This window comes from Mustela erminea, chromosome 19 (assembly GCF_009829155.1).
Source record: "Mustela erminea isolate mMusErm1 chromosome 19, mMusErm1.Pri, whole genome shotgun sequence".
NCBI classification, from domain to species: domain Eukaryota; kingdom Metazoa; phylum Chordata; class Mammalia; order Carnivora; family Mustelidae; genus Mustela; species Mustela erminea.
This window is the reverse complement of record NC_045632.1, coordinates 32,482,733-32,503,675: the sequence shown is the minus strand read 5'-3', so window position 1 is coordinate 32,503,675 and position 20,943 is coordinate 32,482,733. Positions and strand designations below refer to the sequence as shown.

The 20,943-nt window shown below is 47.8% G+C and overlaps 1 long non-coding RNA gene across 1 annotated transcript; it reads left to right on the top strand.

Moving 5' to 3' along the window:
- The first annotated feature begins 2,643 nt into the window (after nt 1–2,643).
- Nucleotides 2,644–17,195, top strand: LOC116580103. The gene is made up of 5 exons (XR_004281513.1): nt 2,644–3,090; nt 6,278–6,385; nt 12,470–14,987; nt 16,598–16,736; nt 17,104–17,195. It is a non-coding gene; the product is annotated as an uncharacterized LOC116580103 (long non-coding RNA).
- The last annotated feature ends 3,748 nt before the right edge of the window (nt 17,196–20,943 follow it).

Sequence of the window (20,943 nt, the reverse complement as noted above, 5' to 3'; positions counted from 1 at the left end):
GCTACTTTGCACCAGGAACTGTGGATTCAAACGTCCATAGGCCATGGGAACAGCTTCATGTGAGCAGGGACAATGCAGAAGGACATTCTTTTTTTAAGGGACAGACAAGGAACATAAAGCATGAAGGCCACCGGTGTCCCCTTGAGTTTTCTATCCACGCCAGGGAGCAGCTAATCAGGAAAGTAGGACACTCCCCTTATCTCCTGAGCCTTTCCCTTTCCTTGATGAGCTATCACAATGGCGATGGACCCAGGCAACAAAGAAACTGATCAGAAAACTGGAGGGAAGGGATCCCTAGGTTGAGGTTGGTGGGGCGGGGGCGGGAAAGTGGTTCAGTAAAAGGGGCTTTGGAGCTCAGCGTGCTGAGATGGAGCAGGCATGTGGGGGGCACTGCCCTTGCAATGTTTTCCACTCAAGTTTCTGGGTCCTGGGAGACAGAGGGTCTGTTTGAACAGCTCTGGGCTATATGCTCTCTTCTTCATGGGGGACCACAAAGGACTTGATTTACAGACCCACAGAGTGGAGGAGAGAGAATATCCAAAAAGAGGACAGAAGAAGAGGAAAATGGATGTCGGGCAGTGGAGACCAGAACATACGTGGAGTCAAAGTCTTGCAAAGGTAGCCAGTAGGAGCCTCCCCCAGCCTGGACTGGGGGCCAGCATAGCCTCCTCCATTCTGCTCCTTCCTGATGGCAGAAGCTGGCTCTCCAGCCCGAGCTGTGGTGTCAACTTCCTGCAGCTGCCATGACACGTTACAATGAACGGATGGCTTATAACAAGGGAAATATATCTTCTCACTGTCCTGGAGGCCAGAGGTCCAAACTGAAGGCTTACATGCTCTTGTGACCCCAGGGGAGTACCCATTCTTTGCCTCCTCCAACTTCTTGTGACGTTTCTTGACGTTTCTTTGGTCTGTCTTCTCCTCTCCTATTTGTGTCAAGGCTCACTCTGCCTTTTGGGGATACAGACACTTGTTGTCAGCCTCAGGGCCCAGCCAGATTTTCCAGGAGGACCCTTTTCTCTCAAGATTTTTACTTCGTTTTATCTACAAAGGCTCTATTTCCAAATAGGGTCCCATTCTCAGGTTCTAGAGACTAGGACATGTACATAACTCCTGGGGGGCCACCATTCAGCCCCCTACACGGACACCGACATCGTTCTTTCCTGTGATCTGTCTCTTTCTCCCAGGATGCCAGGGATGGAGGGCATTCTTTCCTTTTCCTCAAATTCCTTTTATGCATTTTCTGTTTAAGGATTCACATGTTTTGCTGGAGTTTACACGTGGTCAGAATTCCTATTATGGGCTGGGCATTTTTACATGCAAGATTGATTTTGATCCTTGCTGCAAGTCTTCAGGAGGACAAGGGATCCCTGTTCTCCCTGTAGCTTCCGAGGGGACATGAAGTGGGATGGAGCTGGATTCGCATCCAGGCCATTCTGGCTGCAAGCTTTCCACTGTCACCAACTTCTGTTTCACTTAACCCTTTTGGCCATGTCTCTAAGAAACTTGAAGGAAATCCCTGAAGACTGGATAAAGGGATCTTATGAGTGGCCCTCCTTGATGTCACATCTGAGATTGACCCTCCCTCCCAAAAAATGGCCCACATTTGCAGGTTGACCTGGAGCCTGTGAAGTCTCTCCCTCTTGCAGTGTGTTCAAGGGCATTATTCCAGGGCTGCCTGCCCTGCTGAGAGGTCATCCCAGGTTCCCCTGGAAGGTCCTTGGGGCCAACAAATGCATTTCTTGGCCATCCCCCAGAGTTTATCGGGAAAAGTGGGAGCCTAGCACCTCTAGTGAAGGCTGGCCCTCCTCCCATTCCTGAGGGGCTGACCATCAACCTTTCAGTGCAAAAGAACTGAATTGCATGTCCCCATCTCCCCCTCGGTGCTGAAACTAGGACCCCCGATTAAACCCTGGGCATGGATTTATGGCCCTGGGTTGTGCAATTACCCCCATAAAAGGAGCTGTCTTACTAGTTACTGCATTTGAAGACTTCGGGGGACTGTAGGACTGTGAGCCCCATGGATGGTGGAAGGAGAAAATGCTGAGTGTGCAAAGCCAAAAGATCTTTCTGGAATTGGAATTTGCCCAACGCTGAGTCAGTGGCTTCCCTTAGGCCTTGGAACTCTCTTTTGTTTGCTTATAGAGTTAAACCTTTTTGTATTCCAGATAGGGAAACTGAGACCCAAGGAAGGACAGAGACCTTGCCAAAGCCCCATGGAACTCACACGTCCTGGCTCCCTTCCTGGGAGCTTCCCCCCGACACCCAAGTGCTCTGTGCCAGGTGGGCAAGAGCCTACGCAGACAGCCAGGGAAAGGAGCCTACCAATTAGTCTGGGAAAGTGACAAGCACATGAAAAATGACCCAGAAAAGAAACCTAGACATTTCACAAGGAAAATTACACTTCCTCACAACCTCAAAAGCTTCCCCATAAAGTCTCCTGGCAAAGCATCTTTGAGAACACACGACATGTCGGGATTCCTTCACAGGCTTCGTTTAAGTGTTTTCACCTGGGGAAAAGTTTTGTGTTTTTCCACTTGAAAAATAAGAAAGATCAGCCCTAATGGCGCAAAGGAAATGCCTCCTTAGAAGAAGGGCAGGTGTGTTTGCGGAGAAACATTCACTCCCCCGTTCATTCTCCCTGTCATTCATTTGGTAAGCATTTCCTGAGTCTTACCGCACGTGCTAAGTGCTAAAGATACAGCCGTGAACGAGGACACAGCCTCAGCGCTAAGGATGGGATAAACGAGCGATGGGGGCGATGATCACGGCCCCCATATTCAGCTTGTAGTAAAAGCGCCCCGCCCTTGCCATGCTCCTTCGTTGATGATCTCACCGTATCTTCGCAACAAGCCTGCGAGGCAGGACCGTATGAGCTCCTCTTCTGGATAAACCCACCGAGGCACGGAGGTGTTCAGGAAAGTTACAAAGATACTCCTTTAGAACTGATGGAGCCAGGATTTGGCTCAGCCACTCTGGTCAGAGGAGGAAGACAGACGATAAACAACTTGCCTCTAAAAATAAATACATTATTACAAGCTGTGATGACTTCTCCAAAAGACACGGAGAACTATTTCGAGAGAATGTAAAGTGAGGACCTCCTTGGGTAGGATTTTTTGGGAAAGCTTGAAGGACAAGTGGGAGTTAGATCAGCAGAGAGGATAGGAAGAGGGTATTTTGTGTGCTTGTTTTCGTTTGTTTGTTTGTTTTCAGCTTTCAGAAAGCTGAAATCCTTTCTTTCCAGTGGAATTCCACTCAACATTCCAAATAATAATATAGGACAGGAGCAGAGCTCTAATATTCTACTTTTCACCCCTCCTCTGGTAGCCATTCCTGGATACGTGCAGAATCTCTTCTCATGGATTATTGGGCTCTGCTGGGCGTGACCTCATCTAAAATGCCCACGCCCGTGGTGCTGCCTATGCTCATTGTGGCCCATACTCCTTCCAAAGAGGATCTGCTCCTACCGCAGCCAACTTGCTAAAATCAGATGCCTGTGCTCCCCCAGGATGACTGGCCTCTGTTCCAAGATTGGCCTGGCCATAGGCTGCCTATTGGACTCTTGCACCTGGAAACAGCCATGAGGAAGGAGGGCCAGAACCCCACCTGTGCACACCGAGGGGAGGGAGACTCAGAGCCAGAATCACCATCAGGAGGGGTACAGCATGAGACTAGGAGGGCACTGGGCTGGGGAGAGCCTGAGAGCAAGAAGAAGCCCAGCGAAGTTTCCTTTCAGAACCGCCCCTGACACCATAGAGTCAATGTCAAGTTGTTAAATAAAGCCCTTTTCCCCAGGGTAACTACTGGCCACTTCCCCTTCGCTCACTACTGTATCGATGAAAAAGGCCCGCAGAGGTCAGAAAGGGGCTTGTTTAGGAAACTGCCCTGGTTAGTACTGCATATGTGTTGGGCACTCTTCTATTAGTTCATTCTAGAACAGCCTGTGAGGCAGATACCATCAGTCGCCCCCATTTCACAGGTAAGGAAACTGAGGCACACAGTGTCATGTGACTTGCCTTGGATGGCACGCAAAAATGAGTGACGACTTAGGATTTGACCCTGCGTCGTCAGTCTCCAGGGAGGATGAACTGAACCACTCTGTTATCCTATCAGCTAATTGAAATCAGCCAGAAAAAGCAATGAACAAGAGATACAAAGAGTCCGTTCATAAGAGACTCAAAAATAGTAAACGGCCTGACAAGAAATGGGCCGGAGCTTCACAAAGAATATGAGACTTTCCCAAGACACAAAAGGCTCGATTGATCCGTATGTAATGCTCCTGGATGGAAAGCTTTAGTACTTGTCTGTCTTGCCTACCGTGATTTAGACATTTAAAACAACTTAAGTCCCGAAGGTATTTTTTGAGGAACCTGATCATCCGATCATACGATCTTAAGGTGCACCTGGGAGAGAAGAATCAAGATGTTTTTGAGAAAAGGATCATCATTAAGCAGGAATTTGTTCCTTACCGCATTTGGGGGCATATAACAAAGCCATGGTAATTAAAACAGTGTGACACCAGCTTTTGAATCACAGAAAGAGAAGCTATATACAATTAAGTATTTGCTACGTGATAAAGGAGGTGTTTCATATAAGTGAAGAAAAATATATCATACCAAAATTAATTCCAAATGCATTTAATATTTCCTTGTAGAAAATGAAACTGAACTCCTCCCCAAAATGCATAACCTGAATTTAATCAAAGGGGAACATCAAACAAATCTGAGTGAGGGCCTTCTACAAAATGATTGGCCTGAAATCTTCTATCTGTCAGCAGCCAAACAGGCAGGGGGAGTAGGGTGAATTCTCAGAACTGGGGAAAAGGACCCAGAGGTGTGAGCAGAGCCATCTGTCTGAGGCAGAGGGAGGGATGGATGTTTTGGGAGATGGTGAGGCCCCATGAGAGAAGTGGACCCTGAAAGGAAAGTTCTGGAAATATGGCTTGTGGCACTGACAAGAGGCCCTGCTCTTTGTCTCCCTTGGTTTTCTGAACTCTTCTCAAGTGATTGCTGATACATCCATTAATGGAATACTGTGTCAGCTCAGAAAAACCTACTTGTGAAGAACTTCTAATCACATCAGAAAAGACTTTAAATCAAATGTCAAGAAGAAGCACTGTCTAGTGTTTACCATGTGCCAAGTACTATTCTAAGTCCCTTTAGAGGTTTTTCCTCACACGTACCTTTTATGGGAAGTACTATTGTTGTCCCTGCTTAAATTGGAGGAAACTGAGGCAGGATACATGAGGTAAAGTGTCCCCACTAAAGTCACATGCTTGTATAAACAAGGGCTGGGATTTTGCATTAGGGAATTAACCCCCAGAAACTGCACTCTTCGCTGCCAGGCTCCCTGCCTCTGTATAAAACCAATAACATGACCAATAACAAGATGGAAAGGATGCTCAGAAGTTAAGATTACAGGTATTTGTTTTCTGGTTGAATTTGTTCTTTGCTGGACTTCTAGAATATTCATTGGTAAGTCAGCATTATTATTATTATTTAAGATTTTATTTATTTGACAAACAGAGATCACAAGTAGGCAGAGAGGCAGGCAGAGAGAGAGAGGAGAAAGCAGGCTCCTGCTAAGCAGAGAGCCCGTTGTGGGGCTCAATCCCAGGACCGTGATATCATGACCCGAGCTGAAAACAGAGACTTAACCACTGAGCCACCCAGGCGCCCCAAGTCAGCATTATTTTGCTATTGGAAAAAGAAAATAACTAAATAAAAAAAATTTTCCCCACTTTTCTTTCTTTCTTTTTTTTTTTTTAAGATTTTATTTATTTATTTGACAGAGATCACAAGTAGACAGAGAGGCAGGCAGAGAGAGAGAAGGAAGCAGGCTCCCGGCTGAGCAGAGAGCCCCATGCGGGGCTCAATCCCAGACCCTGAGATCATGACCTGAGCCAAAGCCAGAGGCTTTAACCCACTGAGCCACCCAGGTGCCCCTTCCCCACCTTTCTAGCTCATTCCATGAGAACCAGTTCTTGGCCACTCCCGGACCATGCTGACCTCAGTCCTCTCTGCAACCCCACACCATGGGCCCTTCCCTGTATTGCTGAAGGCTTCATTGTCGGCTAAGGGGTTGGTGGGCTAGATCCGTCTAGAGAACGTTGCAAGTTCCTCAAGAGAGTGAACACTTGAACAAGTTCAGAGGAATTAAGTTACTTGCCAAAGGGCATGCAGCAGAACTGGGGTTCCGGGTCTTCTGATTCCCCGGCGAGGCCTCCCATCTGTACTCCTAGCTGCCTCTCCTTACTTGAAATCCTTCACCTTTACAGACAGTTCCCAAGATCTGTGGTGTTTATGCTTTCCTGTCTGGAATCAGTGCTTGCCTCTCAGGCTTCCCAGAAGACACTGTGTGCCACCCTTGGGAGCTCAGTGGTCAAGTGAGTATCCACGTGACTACAGTCCACCTGGTGCAGACACGAGATGTCCGTGCTGGGACCTGGGACCCATTCACGTTTCTGACATGGGCTTGCCGTGTGACCGTGAGCCAGCCACCCTGCCCTAAGACTCCACATCCTCATGCACACAGTGGAGACGTGAAAAACCCTCCAACTGTTTTTCTGGCTCTAAAGCTCTCTCAGAGACAGTACTTCCTTCCTCCTCTGAGTCACTGGGAGGACCTACTTAGTTCACAGAGGTGGAAGTATCTGGAAAAGTCAAGAATCCCACAGTGGCTAAGAGTATAGGCTTTGAAGGCCAACAGTTCAAGGGCTCAAATCCCAGCCCCTACTTGTGGGACTCGGGGAAACTTTCTTAAGCTCCCTTCATCTCAGTTTCCTTATATCTCAAAAGGGTATAATAAAAACACCTCACCTGCATTGCTGTGAATATAAAACAATTATTAATTAAAGTAACGCCTGGCGCCAAGAAGTACTTAATAAATATTAGCTCTGTGCCAGGAGCCACTGTTATTATAAAAGCCTCTGTTCTTGAGGAATTTCTAAACACATGGGGAGACAAGAAGTGCTCCAAAGTACAGTCTGGGGACAATAGGATTGTATGGCATTCAGCGTGACTTTGAGAGTGTGACACGCAGGCAGTCAGAGCCATAGGAAGCAGAGAATGGTGCCCTGGAAGGGTTGGCAGGGTTTCTCTGAGGAGGATATTGATGGGGATGATTTGGCTGGGAAAGAGTGGGTTCCAATGGCAGTGTGTTTACGGAAAGCCCTACCCCCAGTGAGAGAAGGAACAGACCAGGCATCATTTCACTTGGTCATTCTGATCCTTCATAATTTCCTTTGTTGTGTCAGACTCTGTGTTCAGTACCGAGACACAAGATAGATCAAACAAATATGTGTCTTAGCTAAGACCGTGGACATGGAGTCAGACATACTTGGGTGAGGGTTAAGCTGTGTGATCCTGGTGAAGCTATGTAACCTCTCTCTGAGGTTTACTTTCCCATTCTCTAAAATGGGGATAACAATGGCACCTCATCATGAAGCCATTGTGAGGATTAAATGAACTGTCTGAAAAAGGAATCAGTCTCTGGGAAGCACCGTCTTTAGTATGTTATATTTTAGCATTGGAAAATTGTGGGGAACATGGTCTAGAGGAGAAATACAGCTCTGTCTGGGAATTGTGCATAACCCAAAGGAAAAATGACCAATACTGCATTCAGACTTCCCAAATCATAGAAGGGTCCTACACATGAATAAAAAGGACCCCCAAACAGTGTTACGTAAAGTATGGCCCACGCTCCCACACCAGCTCGCAAACTCTTTGCAAGAGATGTGAGGAGACAATGATACAGATGAAAGTAAGTTTTGAAATTTTTATAGCAATTTTACATTGCTCTGACATCTAAATACATGCTGGGTAGACTTATCTCATTGAACAGGGTATAGATCATTTCCAGTATGGTTGCATTTGGTGGGTACATTGCATGTGGATCAGGCTGTGTACCAGTTATGTGTCAATCATGGTGGACTGAAAATATTTAAAAATGGTCCTTTGCAACAGATAGTTTGCAAAACACTATTTTATAGGCAGACAGAGGACTTTAATTTTGAGTGGGCAGATGCCCTACATGGCTCAAGCACAGAGAATTTGATAGAGGGCATTGAGTACACAGACAGGGGAAGGTCTGAGAAGCCAAACAAGGGATGATGATATATCTCAGACTTTGGCTACATCAAGAAGCTGCTACTAGTCCTGGGGCTGAAGGGGCAACAGGATGAGACGTCACAACCCAAAACAAAATTCAGGTTGTCCAGAGGGAGCTAGACACATGGCTGGGCTTCTGCCCAGGAATCAGTGCCATGGAAGAGTCACTGCCACAGATACCACAGGAGAAAGTGGAGAGAGAAAGATACCTCGAGTTTCCTTCTCCTTCTATCCCCAATACTCTGCCAGAGCCTTCCATTGTTGAATCTAGAAGCCTGTTGGCAAAGGAGCTTGGGTATACAGAGAAGGGGAACGACAATGAGTGGATCTTAGAGCAAATAAACCAATGACTGTCACAGCGCAAGAAACTAGCCAGACAGACCTGATCTCCAATGACTTCTTCTGACCAAGCCAAGGTGGCTGTGAGTTAGGACTCCTCACTGGCCCTCTGTCTCTGAGCATTGAGAAGATCAAGGAAGTTGGTGCTCACTCAAGACTCTTGAAGTTTGGAAGGGTTGGGGAGAAGATGGAATTTCCATACTATTAATCCCAAGGACAGGATTAAGAAGCAAGATTAAAATCTGTTTCTCTAGATTATTTTCCCTCCAACCTCCCTCTTGTAACTTCCAAAGGTAGGGGGGGATCCAAGAAGTGCATGATGTCCTCCATTTTTTAAATGGAGCTGTTAAAGCCAAAAGATGTGTACTTTATGGAGATTTAAGAGAGTTTCTTCGAAAATGGAGAAAGAATTCTAAGACAAAAGTTAAAGCAAAACAAAAAAACAAGAGGTTGGAAGACTAGAACACTTGTAAAAAGAACCTGCCAGGCGGGGATGCAGGGAGAAAATTGATATTAATGAAACATCATGAGCGAATTAAGACAGCCAAAGTGTTCTCAGATGTCTGTGGGGACTGCTCCTCTCAGAGGCTTTTGGAAAAAGTTAACATGTAAAACTTGCTCATAAACAAAAGTATTTTAAGAATTTCAGCTCAGAGACATTCCTGGCTAGCATCGCTCATGCAGTTGGGAATACCTTTGATTAATTCCGGCTGGTAATTAGGTTGGAGACTGTTTGTGCCAAGAGCTCCCAAGAGCTGCATGAAGGGCGAGGAGGGAAGTCAGGGCACCAGGGGAGAGCCCTCACCTCCTGCCTTCCTGCCCGGAAGTGAGCTGGATGATTGGTGAGACCAGTAATCTCTCAGACCCGCTCAGGTCATCTGTAAGACTTGTCACCGAAACCACCCTGCGTCTTGACTACAGAAGACACCAAGTGGAGTGTCTCTCTTTGTCTCCTTTCTCTGAGCACAGCCGCTCCCTCTCCCTTCCAGCCATGTTTCAATCACAAGCCCTGGACGTAGCTGATTGGGCCAGGCGTGGTCACCTGACCGAGGCTGAGCCAATCAGATTCTCTCTGCCTGGCGTTTGGAACTAGCGTTTGCAGATGCTGGTCTGTTTCTCTGTGTTATTTAAACCGTGGAAGCAAAGCTCAGGGTGTGCTGGTTGGCTGCCTTTTACAGAGAAAGGAAGATGAAGTAGATCCAGAGGACTGACATGAGTCAAGGCAATGGAACTTGAGAGAGACCCTGGTTATGGGGCTCTCGGTTCCTGTCCCTCCTTAAGTCACGGTTTCATGGTCTCTCCTTGGGTGTTGACTGGTGCATCGCCAGATGGTTGACGTTTTTGTTGCTCGTGCAAGTTTGGGTTTCTGCTCTTTGCCACCGAGACACCAACAGTTTGAGAAAAATGATGTTCACCGTGTCATGGCCGAAAATGGCCCCAGCACCTGCAGGAGAAGCTAGTCAATAATACTTCTTTATTACTCAGTTCAATGCAGGAAACATCCGTGTCTTGCCTCTTAATTCTCTCTCCTGTTTGGGGCTGGCAATAAAGAGAGAAGTGGGTGAAGACCTTGTGATTTGGTGGCTCCCCTAAAGCTGCCCTGATCAAAACCAGCCCCTGCCCACCTGCATTGTGTCCCACCACTGGAGTCCTCTCACTCTGTGTAGCTCAACACAGGATGCTACATGGCGAAGGATAAAGCCCTTTGTATGGATGACATGACTGAGGCTCAGAGCTTAGGTAACTACTCCTTGTAGCATCTAGTAAAGTTCTAGGCACCAGGGTTATACTTGGTAAGTCCAACTCATGCATGCCCATGGCCCAGCTGTGGTCCTCAGAGGACTCCTGAAGCTGTCTTGGGGAAATGACTATCAATGCTTCCCAATACTGGCTGTGACTTAGCATTACTGAGGAAGGCTTTTGGAAAAAAAGAAAAAAAAAAATCTGATGTTTGGGCCATATTCCAGACCAACTAAATCATGGGCTCTGGGTTTGGGACTTGGCCATCTTTAGTTTTCAGATGTTCCCAAGATGATTCTAAGATGCTGTCAGGATTGAGAGCTACTGACCTGAGTGAATTACTTATTGAAAAAGGGAAAGATTAATTGAACTATGAGTATTGGATCTTCATTGTTGGAACACTGAGTTTGAATCCCCCCCCCCCCCCCAATGCATTGCCTGGGAGGGGTGAGAGGATGGGGAAAGAAGAGGGTGGACTGGGACTGAATGGAGTTTAAATGTTTCCTAGCATCACTGAGGTCAACCCAACTCGGACTGCCAGAAGTTCATCAGTCATTGTACTTCATTAATATAGACTCAAGGTGAGGATTTATGAATGTTCTCAAACCATGAGGAAATGGCTTTGTTCAACAGAGGAAAGATATAAATAAGAGAGCCAGCCCTTTGGCCTGCTTAAGGAAACCAGCCCCAAACACACACACACACACACACACACACAATGGTGGGTTTGCTAATAATACACGGGATTTTAGTTAGTCATTAAAGTAGGTCCTATGGGAGCACTATTTGCCAAACACTGTTCCTGGCATATGGTAGAGACTCAATAAATATTTGTTGAATTAATGAATAAATGAACATATTGTCACTGTAGAAGTCACCACATGCTCTTGGGATTACAGAAGGTTTTGAAAGAAATGTAATATTTGGAGGTCTAAACAAAAACTAGCTGACCTGTCACCGTCTGGAAGCTGGAGGGGTTAATGGGCCAGAGTTCCAAATTTGGGCTGGGTGATTTCCATTGGTTTGGTTTTCAAGTTTCCCAAACTCTAAATGTCCCCTCTGTATTACCCCACAGCTGGCTCCAGCCTGGCTTGACTTTGACCAATAATGAAGAGGAGTGTGGCGAGGCACACACAGCTTACACATGTCCTGCAGAGGGGAGGTTACTGGCCCCTCTACTTGGCTCCTCCTCTGGGCATCACCCCACATCCGCACGGGAGGTGACACACTGACAGCCCAGAACTTCTCAGACTAGTCAACCAAAACACCAATAAGGGCAGAGAAGTGTGCGTTCATCATCTCCACAATTGAGGGGCACTCCCCGAGGCCCCCAAGGTCAGCAGTGCTGCTAGGAACTAAACTAAGTTGGGTCTCCCCCAAATCCTTACGTGGAAGCCTAAATCCCCAATATGACTGTGTTTGGAGATAGGGCCTCTAAGGATGTAGGGTTAAATGAGGTCATAAGAATGGTGCCCCGATCTTTTAGGATTTGTGTCCTTATAGAAATGCAGAGAGCCCCCTCACACTCAGAGGAAAGGCCATGTAAGGACAAAGATAGAAGGGGGTATCAGGGCTGTCTTTGAAATTGAACTATTTAAAAAAAATTTATTCTGGTGTAATTGACTTGATAATGCAGGCTTTGTTTTAATATTGAAAATAGTTGTTACTTAAAATAACATTTTTCCTGGGGCGCCTGGGTGGCTCAGCTGGTTAAGTGTCTGACTTTGGCTCAGGTCACGATCCCAGGGTTCTGGGATCGAGTCCTGCATGGAGCTCCTTGCTCAGTGGGGAGTCTGCTTCTCCCTCTGCCTCTTCCACTCCCCCTTACTCATATGCTCTCTTTCTCTCTCTCTCATGCATGTTCTCTGTCTCTCAAATAAATAAATAAAATTTTTTAAAAATCTTGTAAAATACATAAAACAACATTTTCCCTGAAGTTTTACCCAATCTCGACCTTATCTCCAATGATCTTTGGTACATGTGCCCCATTTGAAAAGTACATGATGAGTAGAGTTGAGAAGAAGCGTAAGGAATTGTGACCAGAACACGGAGGGAGGGATCAAACCGGGGTCTTCAGTCTTGAGAAACACTGCGTCTCCTTTCAACAAAAATAAAAATAAAAATCTTGTCCCTCCTGGGGGTTCGGGTACCCGTGGCTCTGCCCTGTGGGTGTCCCATCAGCCAGGTGTCACCAAGGTCTTACTGGTCTTGTGGAAAATAGAGTTTATTTTTCAGTTTTTGGTTTTAAGTATCATAACTTGAATTTTGTGTTTTCAAACCAGGGACACCCCGACACCATCTCCGTCCGGGAAATTCTGTTTTGCCGCTCCCAGTCTGATTCTGCACTTCCTCTCTGAATTTTGCTGTTGTAAGTATATAGCTCAACCAATGGGATGAGTTCCAGGGAGGGAGATTTCAGTACAGAGAGCAAGACATTCTAAAAGAGCCATCCGAGCCACGGAATGAAATGATGCAAAAGATAGTGAGTCCCCCATGGCCAGAGGTGTGTAAGGAGAAGCCAAGTGACCACTCCTGACGAGATGGAAAAGGAGACAGTGCTTTACACAGGGGCCGTGGAAAGGCCTCGGGGAGCTCTCTTTGTCCCTTTGGCCTCCCTGGAAGTCTCAGGGCCCTATGAGGAAATATGAGACTGACCGGCTGTCACCCCCACCACGTACCTTCTGAAAAGTGCCTGTTCATCCCTCCCTGCAGGCTCGCTTTTCTGCCCTAGGCCAGAGGTTGCCCACGGGCATTTTTTTGGTTTGACCAGGAAGCTACTGCTACTTTTATTTTGTGATCCCTCCGCGTCCAAACTAAATCAGGCACTTCATGTGAGAAATGCGGATTTTCAGTTTCTCTGTTAAACTCGGATCCGGGAGCCTGGGCTCGCCTCCCAGCAGGGCGCCGTCTGCCTCCCCTGCTGACCTCCACTCCGGTTACCCACTCTCACCTTGTCTTAGACTGGCTTTCCCCCAAAGCAGATCATGACACCAGGATCGGAGAGCAGGTAGTTTACTTAGGAGGTGAGCCTAGGACACAGGTGCCCTGGGTGGGGACACGGGCCAATCAAGTTCCTATTGTGGGCAGCTAGCATTTAATCTGGCAGGGGCTCGCTGTAAGAGCCAGCGCAGAACGTGCCTCAGTTTACCTCCTGAGCAGAGAGGGAATGGAGTATTTGTCCAGTCCTGGGTGCAGTCTGTTTGAGCAGCGAGAGATCCGGTGGCCAGAGAAAGTCCCGAGGCAGAGAGAGGCTGATCCTAGCAGGGGAGAGGGCAGAGCGCACTAAAAAGGTAAGTCCCACTCTTGGGGTTGCGAGGAGCTTCTGCTATGCCTCTGTGACATGTCTGGCTTTGCCACCTCTGCTCTAAGCCATTTTGTCCAGCCCTGACACAAAAGGAAATGGCCTGTCATCCCCCTCCTAGTCTGACTCAATGACTTCTCAATGCTGGGTTGGCACGATAATGTGGGCTTGGGGGGCCATGGATCCAGGTAACTGCTTACCGTCCCGTGATAGGAAAGCCACCTACCTTTCCCAGATCCCACATGGGGATGACCTTCTGGAAGGCACCAATGACTGTACTGGGTCCCCCCTTTTTTTTCTCCCCATCCAGCCAGTCTTGCTTTTTCCTTCCAGAACATTCAGCTTCTTCAAGTCCTCTGCTCTTTTGTCCACTCTAAGATCAACCAGCTAACTGGTTTCAGTGGTGAGGTGCAGGGGAGTTAGCTGGGAGGGGGTGTTGACAATACTTTTTCTAAGTCAAATCTCCTGATCTGGGTCATAAAAAAATGATGCTTTTTAAGTACTTCCATCTTTGCTGGCATCCCTTTGCAGACCAGAGGAAGAGCAGCAGACACCAGGCAATGGGCCTCGATTGCCTCTGTGGCCCCACTTCCTGGAATAAAAGGGCTGGCAATACATACAGACTGAAAGGGGCAAGTTCTCTGCCAGACTGTCCCTGGAGGGGAGTTATTCTTCACCATAAACCTGTTGTGTTCCGAGAATCTGTCTTGTAAACTCTGTGCGGATGGCTATTGTTTTCAGATTAGAGAGCCTGTTGATAATCTCTCTTCCAAAAAATCTGTAGTTTGGGGCTTTTAAATGTTGAGAACCATATCCCAAGCCCCTTGGGGATTCATTTTGCCAGAGGTGCCAGCCAAGACTTTTTTCCCCCTGGTCTTTGCACAGAACTGAGCAGAATGTTCCCCCTGGGTACAGAACTGACAGGCAACCTTTTTGGGGTCAAGTAAACTTTTCCTGACCCTTTCTCATCTTGTTCCTCTTCCTCAGATGCTGTAGACTGAGAGTGGGTGACCCCAGCCCGTCATATGTGGCCAAGAGCTCCTGCCTTCTGGGATGTAGTTACACTGAGCTGCTATGTGTGGTGGGAACTGGGCAAAGACAGGAAGCCAAATGCATGGGCCTTGAGCCATATTGTTTAGAGCACACGGCTCCTGTGTCCCAGCTGAAGGGTCCTTGGGCAAACCACCGAGCTTCACTCTGTCCCTGTTTCCTCATCTATGAAATGGAAATTATGTTGGCATCTACTTCCTGGAGCTCTTATAAAGGTAGGATTTACAGGAAGAGCTCCTTGCCTGGCACATTAGTAAGAGCCGATAGATGAGCTGTTTCTGTCTTTTGTCACCATCATCACCATTACCATCATCACCGTCATTGTCACCATCGCCGTCATCACCATCACCATCAACATCATCTGGTCATTGTCATCTGGGCTTCCAGAAACACTAACGTGGAGCAGCAGACCTTCCTAAGAACTGAGTCTCATGTGTTGAGAAGCAAAGGTACCTTCTTAAATAATGAAGATTTGGACATGGGCCTTGAAGAATGGGAAGAAGTTGGACAAGTGGCCAAGTTGTGGGGGGCGACGGCAGGTCAGGGAGGAGGATGGGTGGAAGGGGCCAAGGGACGTGTGGGAAAGATGCCCACGTGAGTTTGGAGGTTAGCGAGTACCGAATTGGCTGGGGTGGGTATAAGAGATGCGGAGATGGGGAAATGAGACAGAAGAGGGGGGCTGAGCCCGGCAGAAACGGCAGGGTCAAAGCCAAGGGGTGGGGCAGATGTGGCTTTAAACCGGGAGACCTCTTTTGATCAGCACGGGGAGTGTGAGCACTCAGGAAGAGCAAGTCTACTTTCTAAGAGAAGCCAAACTTCTCAGATAAAGGGATTCTCCTTTGGTCTGAACGCAACGGCCAGCATGACCACATGCCTGAAAGTTCCATTTGTCAAATTACATCCTTTGCTTCGACAGCAAAGCTGAGGCTGGGTGTGAGGTGCCCAGAGTGGGAGAGGTGGGACGTTTTATTGGACACTATTGAATTTGTCTAGACCCCTGTAATTCCCCTGGAAGGGGCCGCGGATACGGGGTTAATTTACCCTCCGACCCGAAGCCACAAAGTTGATAACCAGCTGCCACAGTCTACAGGAGAGGTGAACTCCATTGCGGGGCTGTTCAATAAATCTGCTATTAGCAGGGAAAGTGCTTACATGCACTTAAAAAAAATTAAACAACAAAATAAGAGCCGTTGATTGACAAGGCATCAATAAAGCCGGGTCTGTGCACTGCTGACCTCCCCCTACCCCCAGCTGCCAATCTGTGTTTATTAGAAATCTGCTCTATAAATAGCTTGTGGCAGAGAAAACAGAGAGCTGCTTCTTAAGTGTGTGATTGTGAAATGCTAACTATTTAATACTTGGCTCTCGGTTTGCTTTAGTCGATGGTTTGCTCCAGCCGAGCTGTGGGGCACCAGTAGTCAGGGGTTGTTGTCAGGAGGGGGTTAATAATTTTTGACCCTCCACCTCTAAAGCAGAATTGCTGGTTCCCCACCCCAGATCTGTTCTTCCTTTGTGCTGCCTGCCTGAACCCCACTTTGTGTTCCGGGTTGCAATGGCTTTCCTTTACTTCTCTGAAGCTGGGGTTGGCCATACACACAGTTCTGGCCCATGAGACATAGCTGAGGGTTTCTGGGAGAATTTTTGCTGACCCAGTCCATGCACTACCTCTTTCTCTTTCTTCCTTCCATTTTCCTCTTGCCTGGAATGTGGCTAGAAGTCTGGAGGAAGAGCAGCCACATTGTGACTATGAGGTTACAAGATGGAAGATGAAGGTCATGGTGATAGGGATGGTGGAGCAAACGGTGGATGGATACAGTTAAGGTCCTTGATGTTGCTGATGAGTCACTTACAGTTCTAGGATGCCTGTTCATAGACATTTTGTTAGGTGATAAAAATAAACTCTTACCTGTTTAAGCTACTGTAGAAGGAGTATTTGTTAATTGTAGCTGGACATACCCCTAATTGCCAGCTATAGTTTTAATAACCTTACATACATTAATTCATTTATCTCTTGCTATAGTCCTTTTAAGTAGGAAACATTATGGTTCCCATTTTGCAGACCAGGAAACTGAGGCCCAAGTAGAGCTGTGAAGGGGAAGAATCAAGACTGGACTACTGGAATGCTGCATTCCAGCCTCCTCATCGGGGTTCTCTCTGTCCCTCTTCAGCGAGGAGGCATCACCCCACTACAGGGTCAGGTGAGGGTCTGTTCCAGGGCTCCCGATGATTCCCATCTCGCCCTCTGGGTGTAAAAGGGTACCAGGAATGCTTGACAGAAACAAACCACAAAAAAACTAAACATCCTAGTCTCATAGCATGAATTGTGCAAAAATGGGGAGGAAAGATTGATTACAGAATGTGGGATCTCAGCTCTAATCGATATTTCATCAGCTTAAGAAATGAACGTGGTCCAGGAGTCCTCCCGTGGATGAGACAGAGAATCTGGTAGGAAAGAAGTTAGAGCCTCATACTTTATCTCTCCCTCCCCTTGCAGGCATTTTTTTTTTCCTCCTCTGGAAACATAGCAAAGGCTCAGACACACCTCTCTTTGCTCTTTCCTTGCAGGATCTGACTAGAGAATCGTGCCCTTTCAAAGCTACAAAGGACTTCATCTAGCCCACTCCCGATTCAGAAATGCTAATAATGGGGGCACCCGGGTGGCTCAGCAGATTCAGCATCTGACTTGTGATTTCAGCTCAGGTCATGAGCTTAGGGTCATGAGTACAAGCCCTGCATCTGGCTCAGCACGAAATCTGCTCTAGAGTCTCTCTCTCCTCCTCCCTCTGCCCCTCCCCTCCACTTTGTGCACATGCCTTCTCTCTCTCTCTCTAATAAATAAATCTTTTTAAAAAAAGAAATGGTAATAATGGTCATGAGATTAGTTGGCATATAATAAGCTCTTACTGTGTAATAGGTACTCTGCTGATTGCCTTTTGTATGTCTTTCTCTTGACCATCCTAGGAGGTTGGTACTACAGATATCTCCAACTTCAGAGGAGAAAATGAGGTACAGAGAGTTTAAATAACTTGCTTACAAGCTTATAGAAATCAAATGTATTCATCAGCGTCACGCCAGGTCCGTAACAAATAATCCCCCCAAGGTTAGTGCTTAGCACAATGGCAATTTACCTGCAGACCTCTCATCACTTCAGCGCTGGTGTCTCTGGTTCCCGGCTGGTGGCCTCTATGTGGTGCTTTGGGGACCCAGGCTCCTTCCATCTTGCAGCTCTGCTCTCTCCCGGGGCCTCATCTCTGTCAACCGTATCCATCCAGTGAAGGGGGAGAGAGAGAGAACACAGAGAAGGCACACTCACTTCCTTGGAATCTTGGTCCACCAGGGTCAGTGCCACCTTTCATATCCCATTGATGAAAAGTAGGGATGTATCCAAATACGGATGGAGACAAAGGCAGGTGCTTCTCAGGGACACTTCTGCAGCATAGAATGAAAAGGATGGATTTGAATGACAACTAGTCACTTGTCATGGTAAGTTCTCCCTGAAGGTAGGAGGAAGGGGGAGGGGAAGGAGTGGACCCTGCAATGTCATCTGTCTCATTTAACCAAGATGCAAAAGCTTTTGTAGGACCCCACCCCCAGACCCCGCCAACCCCTCCAGCACTGACTTAGCACTGACTACTTAGGTCTTATTGGCCAGAGCTGGCTCATGCGTCCTGCCCATCCCTAGCTACAAAGGAAGCTGGGAGAACACTAGGGTTGTCATGATGAGCTTACATACATCATGTCTCATCACCTGGGACTGAGGACATTGCCTTCTGGAACTAAAGCAGCATTCAATGAGCAAAGAGCAAGGAGTGCAGATGGCTCTCTGGTTACCAGCTACTTGAGTCGATCACAGACTCATTTATTCAAAAATCTATTCCGCAAATGTTAACTGAGCACCTGCTCTGTGCCAGGCGCTGGGCTAGCTTCGAGGAGGGGCATCTTTTCTATCGTCCAAGGCCATCCTGCCTCCCACTGAACTCCGCACTGAAACTGCCCTGAACAAGGTTATCAGGAACCTCCATGTGGACAAATCCCAAAGACACCTTTCACGGATCCTCCCAGACCTCGTGGCTCCGTAGATGCTTCTGCCAAGTCAAAATCATCTCTCTTCTTTGGGGTGACTGGGAAATAATTCCTGCGCCCCAGGATCAGACATGGAAACAGCCTGCTCACTTGAGGGGCTGCTTTCCCCAGTGACTCCATCAGCAGGAGGGACGACAGAGATCGGGAGCTTTACCCGTCAGCTTAGGGTCTCCCTGGAGGGGAGCTGGGAGGGCACTTTCCCATCAATTCTGATGACTAAACCAAGTTCATGTTCAGAATGTGTATGAAGTTATTTGGGCCAAATTTCCTTGTTAACTGTTCAGATCAGAAATTCTCAATGTCAGTTAAATTTGGTTAGATTATAAGACAACACAGTCAAGATCAAGAACATGTGGCCTGATTTGATTTAACCCAGAGAAGAAATGCCTTTTCCCTTCTGCTCAGCTATAACACTATACATATAAAGATACATACGTGCTTGCTCTCTGCCAGAAATGTCAACTGCTTTTGATCTCTCCCTTCAGATATTAAAGTTTCCCCTGCTCACCCCTCTGCTTGGCGGGCCCCTTAAGGGCTTTCAAACCAATAAACAAGCCTGGAGCTGTTGAGAGGGTAGAAGCTGTTTGCCTTTTGAGCTGGAGCCCCGTGGCCCAAAGGTCGTGTTTAATCAGCCTCAAGGTTTTGGTTAACACTGACTTGGAGTTTAAAATAGCATTTCAATAACCTCAGCCTCCTCCCGCTCCCCCACCAGCCCGGGGAGGAGGGAGACAGAGGGCCCTGGCTTTCGGAGTTTGTGTGTTTGTTGTGAAGGTTTTGAAGCAAATGAGCTGTGCTTGGCTGGTGGCCACGGGTGGAGAGCTGCCCTCCTTGGCAGCCTTGAGGAGGGGCCTGGTGGGGGGACTCGGTGCTGGGTGCCCTCCCCTGCCACCCACCCCCACCCCCAGGGTCAGGGGCCCGACCATGTAGCAGAATGCCAGCTGGAGATTGCATTTCCTTCTCATCTCCTGTTCTGACTCTAAAGATGGAAATGCTCTTTAAAGGAGACCATGGGGGCCCCCCTTATGTCAAGTCTCGGTTATGCCCTCAATCATGATCGAACAGTGGGAGTAGAGGCCATTACCATCTTACCTACAAGCTGTTTACAGAATCACCCAAGACAGAAGAGGGTCGACAGCACTGGCTCTTCCTTTCCTGGGAAAGGAAAGCCATGAAGCCTCCTGCGCTGGGAGTTGGGCTGCTTCTGCACTCTCTGGTGTTGCTCCCTTTTTCCTATCTCTTAACCTTCCCCCTGTAGGCTCCTGGTCCTCCCATAGTGATATCATCTATCGCTCCTCCCTGGGAACCTGGGAGTGGACAGACTCCATCGAAGACAAATGGCGCTGGCTCCTCTTAAAAAGGTCTGCCTCTTAAAGCATTCATTTGACGCTTCATTACACTTAGAAATCACCTCCCCCTCCCACCGGCCGATGGCCAGCATGGCGTCCAGTAGCTCAGCCAGCCTGTCGTGATCCGGAGGGTCTGGGTCACACCGCAGCAGCCAGGTACCCTCGCCTGGACACAACAGGAGCTCGTTTGTCACCCATGAAAGTCCTCTGCAGATGAAGGGGCTCTTGGAGGAGGGGGGAGCCTGGTCCCCTTGTACTGACTTCATGATCCCAGCAGCTTGCACGGTCTCAACAACATGGCTCAGTGATCACAGTGGAAACAACTAGAAGGTTGAGAATCATTGGCTGTCCATCGCTAACACTCAGCTCTTGAGCTCATTGCCCAGGACGAATCACATGGACCAACCCGCTGAGGGCAGCATCTGGGAAATAGGAGGCAACATGTAGGTTGTTAGGGGAGCGGGAAACTCTTCTACTACAAGCCAGCCTACCTCCTGCATCTCAGAACTCTGGCGATCCCTAGGACTCATAGACTCTTCTCAGGGTCTGGGGAGCTCCCTTCTGAGCCTGTTTTTAGGGCCAGACCGGGAGATGCCAGACTCTTGAAGCAGAGGATCAAAGAATCATCTCTATCACCATCATCATCATCGTTGCTAATATTTATTCGGTGTTTTCTACATGCCGGGCGCGTGCTTAAATTTCCCATGCATTATCTCCTTTCCTCCTCTCAGTGGCCATCTGAGGAGTGACTATTACGCATTCCGTGTTTATTGCCACATTAACTGAGGCTCAGAGAAAGTAAATGATTTGCCCGAGTCTCTCCATCAATAGCTGGTGAAGCTTAGGCAGTCAGACCCTCAAGTTCACTCTGCTACATGCAGGTCACTGGTCCCCCCAGCCCTGGGCTGTGCAGGAGGCAACTCGAAAGGGTCATTGTGCCTCCAGGGCGGATCCTTTGCGGCTTCTCCTGCTGAAG